Here is a 12,545-nt window from a genome sequence, read left to right as displayed (position 1 = left end):
TATTATTAATCATTTGGACCTCTTTCTGTAGGTTTTAAATTGTTTCCAATGCTGTATCTATCTTATTTGATTGTTCCTGTAGCACTTTCCTGACTTCCTTATTTTTCTCAACTCTATTGTATAGTGTTTTGATACATTTTATAATCATTCTTTCTGAATTCCTTCTCAGGCATTTCCAAAGCCTGCCCATCTTCCAGTATGGAGTGAGGTCTACTTCCAGCAAAGTTGCCTCAGCCACTTTATCTCGTTTCTGGACATGTGCTGATATGGTCATCTGTTTCTGATTTTGAGGCATATTAAGGAGTTAGCTGTGGCTTTAATACTTAGATGGGTATGTATTTTGATATTTTTTATGCTTTCTGATTGCCTCCAGGTAGATGTGATTGGAATATGGGCTTCCCTTTTCACTCTTCTTTCTAAGAAATTTCAACATGCCAATGTTGGTCATTGTGACATAACTCAGGATTTAATTTTCAGCCTATTTCCTTTTTAGTCTGCCTGGTCCACTCCACAATCCCTGCTCAGGCCTTTTTCCTAGTGATAAACAGGTCAGGGCTGGCTGTGGCCATTTTGCACTGCTGTTTGGTTTTAAGTGGAAACTGTCACTTTAAATTTCGAGGAGTTCTGTGTGCATTCATAGTAGAACTCTTTGGGCATGTCGGTGGGGTGTCCACTTGCTCAGGCACCCCCCTCTAGTCACCAGAATTGAGGTGTACAGACAGTGAGCGACCAATGAACAGAGAAGAAAAAGTAGAAAAAGAAGTAGAGGAAGATGAAGAAGAAGGAGGAGGAGGAGGAAGAGTAGGTCCACATCTTTATCTCCATGGTTCTGTCAGGTGTCTATGGCTGTTTTGATCCTTCCCCTGCTTGGTCTCTCCCAAGATGGCAGCTCAGGGAGCAGCTGAGCGTCTTGGATAAGAAAGCAATGGATTTCTTGCTTCTGATACAAATTCCCTTAGCTGTAAGCATTCCAACCTTCTAAATATTCCTTTATATTTGGTTCAGAGTTCTGGCACCATTCCCTGAGCCTCCTTGGTCTGATATTCTGTGTTGTTGCTAATGGAGCTCCTCACTGCATGTCTATCCAATCTGCCATCTTGTTTGTTCCCCTCATTTGATTTCTTGACTGCTGCTTCTGTGAACATTGATTGTGGATCCAAGTAAAATGAAATCCTTGACAACTGCAATCTTTGGTCCTTTTATCATGATGCTGTCTATTGGTTCAGTTTTGAGGCTTTGGGTTTTCTGTACATTGAGTTGTAATCCATACTGAAGGCTATATTTTTTTTATCTTCATCAGTAAGTGCTTTAAGTCTTCTTAGCCATCAGCAAACAAGGTTGGTCATCTGCATATCACACATGGAGTGGTGTCCGAGGCTGTAAATCTTTATGGGAGCAGAAAGCCTCATCTTTCCCTGCAGAACAGCTGGTAGTTTTGAACTGCTAAACTTGCAGTTCACAGCTCGATTAGTAACCACTATGCTCTCAGAGCTCCTTTGGGACAGAGGTAAATAATGGTGTATGCACAACCTTGGAACAACAGGGCTCTGGGTGACAGGGATTGAGACATGGTTGGAATGGGCAAAAGAAGGGAAATAATGTGAAGATGCTTGGATGTCTTTTGAATCATGGTTTCCCTGGCATATCATTATAAAATAGACACTTGAAGGGGAGAGAAAGGAATAGCCAGAAATATCACCATAGAAAGCTTGTAAATCCATGTTCTGCCTATAACTGATTAGAATACCTAAAATGGGGCTATAATGTGCCCAGTGAAGGAGGCTTCCCACAGAACCTCTGCATTACATAAGACCATAGGTGGAATCCTGAACCCCATCCAGAATCTTCTGAGGTGGGAAATTTCTACTTGAAAGAAAAAGCAGACCAGCCTGGAGTGGCTAGAAGAACAGAAGATACTTCTTGAAAGAAAGACCGACAGGAAAAATACAAAACAATAACAGCAGTCTGACTAATTACTACAAGAACAAGCAAGTTGCTCACTCCAAAGACATCAAGGCAAATGGTTGGGTCCCCTCAGGGCAAACCTCCTTCCAAGATTAAAACTCAATGGGAATACAAGAGCAGACATGCACTCTGATTGGTGACCACGTTTGTCACCAATAAGGGGAAGTGAGGGAAAAACAGCAATAAAGCTGTGAGCTAAGACCTACAATATTCAATAGACTCCTGTGAACCTGGGTGGAGACCTGGTTGGCCAGCAATGTGGCAAGACCTGGGGACTCTTGGACCCAGAGCCAGTGACATAAGCCACAGAGGACTAGAGTGGAGAGTAAAGCATCCAGCTGAAGAGAAGAGAGGGCATATGCATAAAATCACCCACCTTGCAGATAATACCCACTTGACCTGGCTTCAATGACTGGATGATCAGAACTCAACTAGAAGAAGAAAGAAAAGGAAAAAAAGAGCAATATGATACAATTTGATGAACTTGACCTACACCTATGGATGCAGTAGCTCAAAAGAGGGAACAAATCTTTACAGTGAGGATCATTCCCATCCCCTCCATACACAGTGTAGACAGGGATGGGTAACTTGGACATTGGCTACACAAAATGGGGGTGCTCAACAAAGGCAAAGTGACTGGATTACAAGCTTTCAAGAGAGAGCCTAGAATCAGAGGGCATGGAGGAAGGTAGAAGCTCCACTGAATAGTATCCAATCTGTCTGGGCAGGGTTGATGAAAGGAGATGGGTAAGTCTCTTGTGGTACAACACTGAATAATTGTTATCAAGACTGACTATGAGGATTGGAAATGTAAAGGTAGACGTTTTGTAGCAAAAGGAGGGGAGTGATTGACTTTGCAGTCCAGAAGTGGAGGTCCCTGGGGTCATGAGGGGAGAAGAATGGAGTGCGGAACCCTACCCAGAGATACAGTGATGCCAGAGATGGAGGTAGAGACGATGGCATGGAGAGATGGAACGGCTGGGGACTCTAGACCCAGAGAGGGAGAGGGGCTGTATGCTGACAACCAGGGGCAGGCTTGCAGGGTATACCCTTTGGTTGGTTGATGATGCACAGAGGGGATTGTAACTATGGCAATGAAATGATATGTGATAGGATGAATGTAAAGCTAATGTTCTCCCATGTAAACTATCACAATTCACAATAAAACATTTAAAGAAAGAAAGAAAGAAATGGTTGGACAGTGACCAATTCTTTTTGGTATAGTAACTTCCATCTTCTTAAGATGCTTCATGCATTATTCAATATTTTGCCCATAAAAATCCTTCAGTATTACAAATCAAGGCTTAAATTTTTCCTTCAATTCTTTCAACTTGAAAAATGGTGACCATGGACTTCCAGCAAGATGGCAGACTAATCAGACACACTATACAGAACCTCTACAGCAAAGATACAGGAGACCAAATGAAACAGTCACAAAGGAAAGTCCTGGAACCCTGAGCTTCAGAGGAAATTTAGAGAAGTGAACTGAATACGTGCTGATGGGAGAAGCTGAGCAGAGGTAGTAAAAGTAGGAGACTGACTGGTGAACAGATTGCCAGTCAGATGCAGTGCAGCCATCTTGAACTTTTTTAAGCAGGATTAGTGCAGATTTACATGGGTGATGGAAAAGGTGGGATTCCTTTTTGTTCCCCACACTTCCTTGAATAACAAAGGTGAGGCCAGCTTGCACCCTCATCTACTCCCAATGCAGACCCTGCTCTCCAGGAATTTGTAACACTGTGTTTTAAGCCAATGTAAGGCAAGTGCTAACTACGCATCTTAGCACCTGGATTCAGGAGGGTTCTACTCCAGATCTCCAGAACTTACAGAGCCTCCAGGCCAGAATTAGAGTAGCAGGTACCTTCATAATCAGTCACCCTGTGCTCAACTGCCCTCTGGTTCTAACATACTCTGAACCAAGCAACCAGAAGGGCCTCCACAAACCACTTCCAGATTGGGTGCCCTGAACATAGACAACACCTAAGCTTAGAGGAACTCCATCTAGGGCTGGGAACTCAGTCATCACACATCCCTCTTACACCCACCTCATGAATTCCTTGGTTGACAGGAGGTCCCCAGAGTTTTCTCCTCTCTGGGTCCAATAACTACACTGTTTTTTTATTGTTTATTTTTCATCTCATTGTGTCATTATTTTATTTGTTTATTCTTTCTTTTCCTTCTTTGTCTCTTTCCCTTTCTCTTAGTTTTTATCTTTTCTATCTCTGCTTTTGATTTTGATTTTCTTCTGTTTCTCATTTTTAAAAAATTAGCTAATAAATTACAGGATAACCTCAAAGAAAATTAATACACCTTTGTATCAAAATAAAAAAGACAAAAATCATAAAGATTTAATAAACATTAAAACTAAAACAGTGAAGAAAATGAAAAGAATTCCCCAAAACAGAATGAATTCAGTACAGAAATTTATGTGGAACAAGGAAACTAGCAAAATCACACACACCAAAAAAAAAAAAAAAAAAACCTCACAGCAAAATGACAACAATCAATCCATACTTAACGAACGATAATTACACTGAATGTAAAATGAATTAAATACACAGAATGGCTAAGAAAATGGGACCCTTCAATATGTTGTCTATAAGGGATACACCTTACACACAAATAGATTAAAGATCAAGGATGGAAAAAATATATCAAGCTAACAGAAATTTAAAAATGAGCAGGAGTGGCAATATTAATCTCTGATAAAATAGACTGTAAGGTAAAAACCAGTATATGGGACAAAGAAGGATATAATGTCATTATTAAAAGGTCACTTGAACAACAGGACATAACCATTTTAAAAATCTATGCTCCCAACGAATGAACCTCAAAATATATAACCCAAACTCTAATAGAATGAAGAAAGAAACAGACAACTTTACAATAATAACATATTATTGTAGGTGATTTTAATACACCACTTTCAATGAAGAATAAAGCAAATAGAAATAAAATTTTAAGACACAAAAGAACTGAACAACACAATCAACCAACTTGACCTCATAGTAATTCACAGTGCATACAACAGCACAACATATATTCTTACATAGTGCACATAGAACATTCTCCAGAATAGACCATCCATTAGGCCACAAAGCAAACCTCAATAAATTTTAAAACATCAAAATACTACAATGCATCTTCTCAGATTACATTCTATAAAACTAGAAATCAACAATAAGATGATCAAGGGGAAAAAATCAAATACATGAAAATTGAATAACCCACTGCTTAAAAGCTACTGACTAACAGAACAAATAAAAAATGAAACAAAAAAATTTCTAGAATTGAACAAGACTGAAAATATAACATACCAAATTTTTGGACACAGCAAAAGCAGTGCTCAGAGGGCAATTTATAACAATATATGCACAAAACAAACTAACAAACAAACAAAACAAAAAATCAACACCTTAACCCAATATCAATCAGCTAGATAAAGAGCAGCAATATAGGCCAACAACCATCAGAAGAAAAGAAACAATAAAGATTAGAGCAGAAATAAATGAAATCAGAAGAAAAAAAAAAAAAAAAAAAAATACTAAGACAAGAAGTTGGTTCTTTGAAAGAATCAAAAAAATTGACAAACCATTGGCAAATCTAACAAAAGAAAAAGAGAAGATTTGCAAATAGCATGAATAAGAAATGATATGGGTGACATCACAACAGAACCAACAGAAATAAACAGGATAACAATACTATGAAGATCTATACTCCAACAAATTTGAAAATCCAGACAAAATGGACAAACTTCTAGAAACACACGATTTACCTAAACTAACAAAGACTCAAGTAGAAAACTTGAACAGACCTATTACAGAAGAAGAAAATGATCAAGTCATTAAAAGATTCCCAGCTGAAAAAAGTCCAGACCCACATGGGTTTACTATCGAATTCTACCAAGGATTCAGAAAGGAGCTGACATCAATTCTACTCAAACTATTCCAAAATATAGAAAAGGAAAGAAAACTCCCAAAGTCATTTTATGAAACAAACATAACCCTGATACCAAAACCAGGCAAAGACATTACTAAAAAAGAAAATTATAAAGTCCTCATGAGGACTTCTAATGTGGTGCTATAGGATAAGCACTGGACTGTGAACCACAAAGTCAGCAGTTCAAACCCACCAACTGCCTCTTGGAAACCCTAAACAGAGTTGCTATGGGTCGAAACAGACTTAAGGGCACTTAACAACAACAACAAAAATCCATCAAAAAGGAGTCCTAGTGTGGCGCTGTAAGATAAGCACTGGACTGCTAACCACAAGGTAGGTGGTTAAAATCCACTAGCCACTCCTCAGAAATCCCACATAGGGTCACTGAGTCAGAACTGATTCAACAGCACTTAACAACACTCTCTCATGAAATAGATGGAAAAACTCTCAACAAAATCCTAGCCAATAGAATCTAACAACATACCAAAAAAATAATACATCATGACCAAGGGGGATTCATACCAGGTATGCAGGAATGTTTCAATATTAGAAAAACAATCAACACAATCAACCACATAAATAAAACAAAGGAAAAAAGCAATTGATGTAGAAAAAGCATTTGACAAAATCCAACACCCATTCTTGATAAAAACACTCAACAAAATAGGAATAGAAGGGAAATTCCTCAGCATAATTAAGGGCATATATGTCAGCTTGGGGACTAAGGTATGACTGACCAAAGCCACGGTATTTTCAATAACCTCATATGCATGCGAAAGCTGGACAGTGAATAAGGAAGATCGGAGAAGAATTGATGCTTTTGAGTTATGGTGTTGGAGGAGAATAATGAAAGTGCCATGGAATGCCAAAAGGACCAATAGATACATTTTGGAAGAAGTGCAGCCAGAGTGCTCCTTGGAGGCCAAGATGGCCAAACTTCATCTCTCATACTTTGGACATATTGTCAGGACAGTCTCTGGAGAAGGATATCATGTTTGGTAAGGTGGAGGGTCAGAGAAAAAGAGGAAGACCCCCAACGACATGGATTGGCCAAGTGGCAGAATCGATTGACTCAGTGTGGCTCAGTAGTGAGGTTGGCCCAGGATCAGGCAGTGTTTCATTCTGCTGTGCATAAGGTCGCTATGAGTTGGTGCCGACTCGATGGCACCTAACAACAACAAAATATATACAAAACAAACAGCCAAATATCACTCTGAACAGAGAGAATCTGAAAGCATTCCCATTATTAAAATGAACCAGACAAGGATGCCATATATCACCACTCCTATATAGTATTGTGCCAGAAGTCATAGCCAGAATATAAGGCAAGAAAGGGAACTTAAAGGCATCCAAATTGACCAATAAGCTGTAAAACTCTCTCTATTTGCAGATGATATGATACTATACATAGAAAATCCCAAAGACACAGCAAGAAAATTATGGGAACTCATTGAAAGATTTACCAAAGTGGCAGGGTACAAGTTCAACATTCAAAAATCACTTGCATTTATTTACATTAATAAAGGGAGCTCTGAAAAGGAAATAAGAAAACCCATTTATAATAAATACAAACCAAAAAAAAAGGGGGGGGGTAATGTACTTACCAAACTTCCAAATGGCAAGGAAGTCAAATTAACTCCAAGATAAAACAGACTGTTTTAAACTGGGGAAGAAATTAATAAATTACAGAAAGAAAATTAATACACCTTTACATTAAATCAAGAAACGGGAAAGCCGTGAAGAATTCATAAGTATTAAAACAATAATGAAGAAAATGACAAAAAAAATGCACAAAGTGTACTCATTACAGAAAAATTCGTGGAACAAAGAAACCTGCACCATTGCAAAAAAACACACAGCAAAATGACTGTAATCAATAACTATCAATAACTATACTGACTGTGAATGGATTAAATGCATTCATTTAATTGGAATACAGTGAAAGATTCAGCAAAGTGGCAGGGTGCAAGATCAATATACAAAAATCAGTTGAAATACTCTATATTCATAAAGATAACTCTGAAAAGGAAACTAGGAAAATAATGCCATTTACAATAACTACCCAAAAGATGAAATACTTAGGAGTAAATTTTACTAGAAATAAAAGACCTATACAAACAAAACTATAAAACACTACTGCAAGAAACCAAAAGAGACTTACAAAAATGGAAAAATATATCATGTTCATGAATATGAAGACTTAACATTGTGAAAATATTAACATTATTCAAAGCAATTGATATAATGTTTTATTATATATAGATATAATGCAATTGCAATCCAGATTCCAACATCATTCTTTAAAGAAATGGAAAAATTGATCACTAACTTTATATGGAAAGGAAAGAGACCTCAGAAAAGCTTAGCACTGCTTAAGAAAAAGAACAAAGTTGAAGGCCTCTCACTCCCTGATCTCAGATTTTACTATACAGTCACAGTGGGCAAAACAGTCTAGTACTGGTATAATGAAAGACATATAAATCAATGGAACAGAATTGAGAATTCAGAAAGAGATTGGAGGAATCCAACACTATGACATTTGGTCACACTTCAGGTCTGGAACTGAACTCACCCTCACGGCCCAGTCGTCAGCCAAGCACTAGATAGACATATGGAAGGACAACAACACTAGTAAAGTGTGCTCACCATGGAGTGGTCGGTCAACCATTCAAAATCTAAAGGGCAACATTCATCAAAGGACAATGTTCAGAAGGGTTGGGGAAGAGGGTGGAATGGAAATAAGAACCACAGAGAAGCAGTTGGGATAACTGTTATTATATGGATGGGATTGAAATCATTGAGATGAATATGATTTATTGAACATAAAACTGATTATCTGCTCTGTGAACCTTCACCCAATTCATAATAAAAAGTTTCAAAGAAATGCTTTAATTAAACTTAAAATAAAAGAAAGAATCACTAGCAGAGAAACAATTGCAGGAAAGACAGCAGAACCCAGAAACAGACAGGAGGCAGCACAATATACTTCCTGTCCCACAGAGCAAGAAAGTCGAGCTAGTTTGGGCAGGAGGCTTGCTGGTAAAGTAAGGTGCCTTGATGGCGCTAGGCATGCTAACCCAAAGAGCTTAAAAGCTTCGAGCCTTTAAGCCAAGGATCATTGGTTGAGTTGGGTGTTTCTGGGCACTTAATCAGTGAGGCTAAAGAGCTTTGTAACACTTGCCTGAGCAGAGCAGAAACTAGGCAGGCCCAAGAGGCCTTGGGCCTCAGGCCAAGTGGCCAAGGGCTAGGGAGAAGCCTGTTTGTGGACATGGCCAAGAAGCTGTCCTGAAGGAAGAACTGTTTTCTGAGTTGTACCTGGTCCTAAATTGTAACCTATTACTTCCTTAATAAATCCTACAATCATGAGTCTGTGTGGTCATTACAATATACAGTCAAACCCAGCAAAGTGCATTGGGAGGGACCGTAGGGATGGTTGGTGTCAGAATTGTTTTAAAAGGTTGGAGAAAGAAGGTAAATCCAACCTCATCCCCATTGGAATGAGCTTTGAGCTGATGTTGATGGTGATACTCCCTCTGTATCCCTCATGAGGTTAGAGGTCAGATGACCCGGACTTCATTTTTACATAGTCACACACAAACTCATCCATTTCAAGAACACACACATAATTCACAGGCACTCACATAAACTAACAACATACAGATACCTTCACATACTCACATTTGCATATTAAAAAACAAAAACAAATCTGTTGCTGACTAGTGGATTCCAACTCACAGGGATTGTATTGGACAGGCTAGAACTGCCCCATAGGGTTTTCCAAGGCTGTAATTTTTATGGAAGCAAACAGCCACATCTTTCTCCCACAGAACTGCTGGTGGATTGCAGCCACCTGCAATGTCAGTTTGAACCACAGGGTAGGTGGTTCAAACTCACCAGGCGCTACTTGGAAACCCTATACAGAGTCGCTATGGGTTAGAACTGACTTGACAGCACTTAACAACAACCTTTAGGTGAGCAGTGAAGCACTTAATCACTGTGCTACCAGGGATCCTTACACATAATCATGTACACTAGCACACACATTCATCCCACTCTACCCAAAGTAAGCAGAGACCAGAACTGCCTATTCTGGTGGATACAAAAGGAAAAATAGTTGGTCTCTCAAAAAAGCAACACCGTTCCCTTTCTTCCTCACAGTTGGTCTTCCTTTTTGGAACCTCACTGGGAGGGAAGGGAAGGAAGGAAATCATGGTGTATGCCCCCACACCCCCCAACCAGCTCAGCAAAGCAGGCTGTGAGAAACAGAAGGCTCCTGCTCCCTGTGTGCTGGCATCTTTCTTGCCATTTTACTGAAATTTGGGGGTGTTTTTCTCTCTACAGCACCCACGCTCCCTTCCCTTACTGCCAAAGCTCCTTGTAAAGGAGTGAGACACTGGTGGAGCTAGGGGGTAGGGAATTCAGCTAGATAGCCTCAGGACTGGGTTACAAGGAGGAGGGCTGATTAAGCTATAAACAAATCCCAGAAGTCAGTCCTAGAGCTGACCCTCATATATACCCAGAGCATCTGTATGCACACACAGCTTGTGTACCACGCTCCAAAACACTTCACACAGAGAGAACCAAACATTCAGCCACACTCAGGCAGGAAATCCCTTGTCACACTAATACAGATCTGCCCAAAGGCCCACCTCCTTTGGTCCCGTAGGGCATACTTGTGGTATAAAAGAAAGAAAGGCAAGTCCTTACTTAGTGCATCAGCTCTGTTATAACCTGGCTTTTCAAGCAGAGGGACCAGCAGACTACTCACCCTGCTCCTCAGTATCCCATTCTTAGAGCACCCCAGGACTGGCCCCCAAGACTGCAGCAGCACATCCCTGGAAAACACAGGCAGAAGTTTGGGCCAGGAGGCAGGGTAGGGGTAGGCTATATAGCTCACAGGTTGTAGGTGGGTAAAAGCCAGGAGGGGAGGAGTTGGGGGAGACAGAGCCCACCCGACTCCCCTCAGGTTTTGCTGTTAGTGAAGAGGTCCTGGACTGGTCTGAGGGATGAGAACCCTCTATGTGAAGGAAGGAGAAAGGATTCAACAACCTCTCAAAGTTCTTCAAAACTCCAGGAGAACTAGCCAGTGAAAGAGAGCTGCTAGGTCTAAATTGTTGTTAAGTACCATGGAGTTCATTCCAACTCACAGTGATCCTGCACAGAGTTTCCGAGGCTACAAATCTTTACAGGAGCAGAAAGCCTCTCTTTCTCCCGTGGAACAGCTGGTAGTTTTGATCTGCTGACCTTGAGGTTAGCAACCCAGTTCATAATGACTGTGCTCCCAGAGCTTAAATATAGTGAATGGAGGTTCAAACCCACCAGCTGCTCTTCTGAAACCCTATACAGGGTCACTATGAATCGGAATCAACTTGACAGCTCTTAACAACAATTTTTCTAGAAGGAGCCCTAGTGATGCAGAATAATCCAAGTTCCCAAGAGTTTGGCTGAATCAAAAGGTCAACGGTTTGAACCCGCCAGCGGTTTGAAACCACCCTACAAGAGAAAGATGTGGCAGTTGGCTTCTTAGAAACCCTTTGAGACAGTTCTATTTTGTCCTATAGGGTCACTATGAGTCAAAAATCAACTTGAGGGCAATGAGTCGGTTTTGTTTTGGAAGACTGTCAAAGTAGACCTTATCAGTAAGTGAAAAAAAAAGGGCATTTTTCTACAGTATGGGATAAAAAAGAAGACTTTTTTATATACATATAAGTTTTTATTTTGAATTGAGTGATAGTTTACATGGGAGAGCATCAGCTTTACATTCACACTCCTGTATTTTGTTTCATTGCAATGATTACAATCCCCTCCATGCATCATCATTCAACAACATTTGCTTCCAATCCCTCTGTTTTTCTCTTTTTTGGATGTACACCGAAGCACTCAGGAATATATAATTATTCAAACAACCAAAGAGTATACCCTGCATGCCAGCCCCATTTCCTCCTTGACTTTAGAGTCCCCGGTCATGGTCTCTGCCTCCATCTCTGACGTCACTGCTTCTCTGGATAGGGTCCCGCACTCAGCTCTGCTCCTTGATGGTCCCAGTGTCCTCCACTCCTGGACTGCAAGATCAATCACTCCCCTCCTTTTGTTACAAAATGTCTACCTTTACATTTGCAACATTCACAATCAGTCCTGATAGCAATTATTTACTGTTGAATCACAAGAGTCTTATCCCCATCGCCTTTTACCAGTCCCGTCTAAACAGGTTGGAAGCCACTCAGTGGAGAGTCTACCTTCCCCCACACCCTCTGAAACTAAGCTCCCTCTTGAAAACTTGTAAGCCAGTCACTTTGTGCCTTTGTTGAGTGCCCCCATTTTGTGTAGCCAATGTCTGAGTTGCCTATCCCTGTCAACTCTGTGTACAGAGGGCATAGGAATGATCCTTGTTGTAAAGATTCGTTCCCTCTTTTAAGCGAAAAGGAAAAGACTTTATGTGCTCAGTTTTTAGTAGACAGTCTAAAATGGACTCAATCCTTCCCCTTTCTAGCCACTGGAGAGTCAGACCACTGTCTTATTCAGTCCATAAATCCCTCTTTAAAAAAAAAAAAAAAAAAAAAGAGGCAGAGGAGAGGACTGACTTTGATAGAAGTTCTGGAAACAAAGCATGCCCAGTACCAGGCTCTACTTCAGACCAGTTC

The sequence above is a fragment of the Chrysochloris asiatica genome, unplaced genomic scaffold, assembly GCF_000296735.1.
Source record: "Chrysochloris asiatica unplaced genomic scaffold, ChrAsi1.0 scaffold00087, whole genome shotgun sequence".
NCBI classification, from domain to species: Eukaryota; Metazoa; Chordata; class Mammalia; order Afrosoricida; family Chrysochloridae; genus Chrysochloris; species Chrysochloris asiatica.
Note: the sequence above shows the minus strand (reverse complement) of the source record.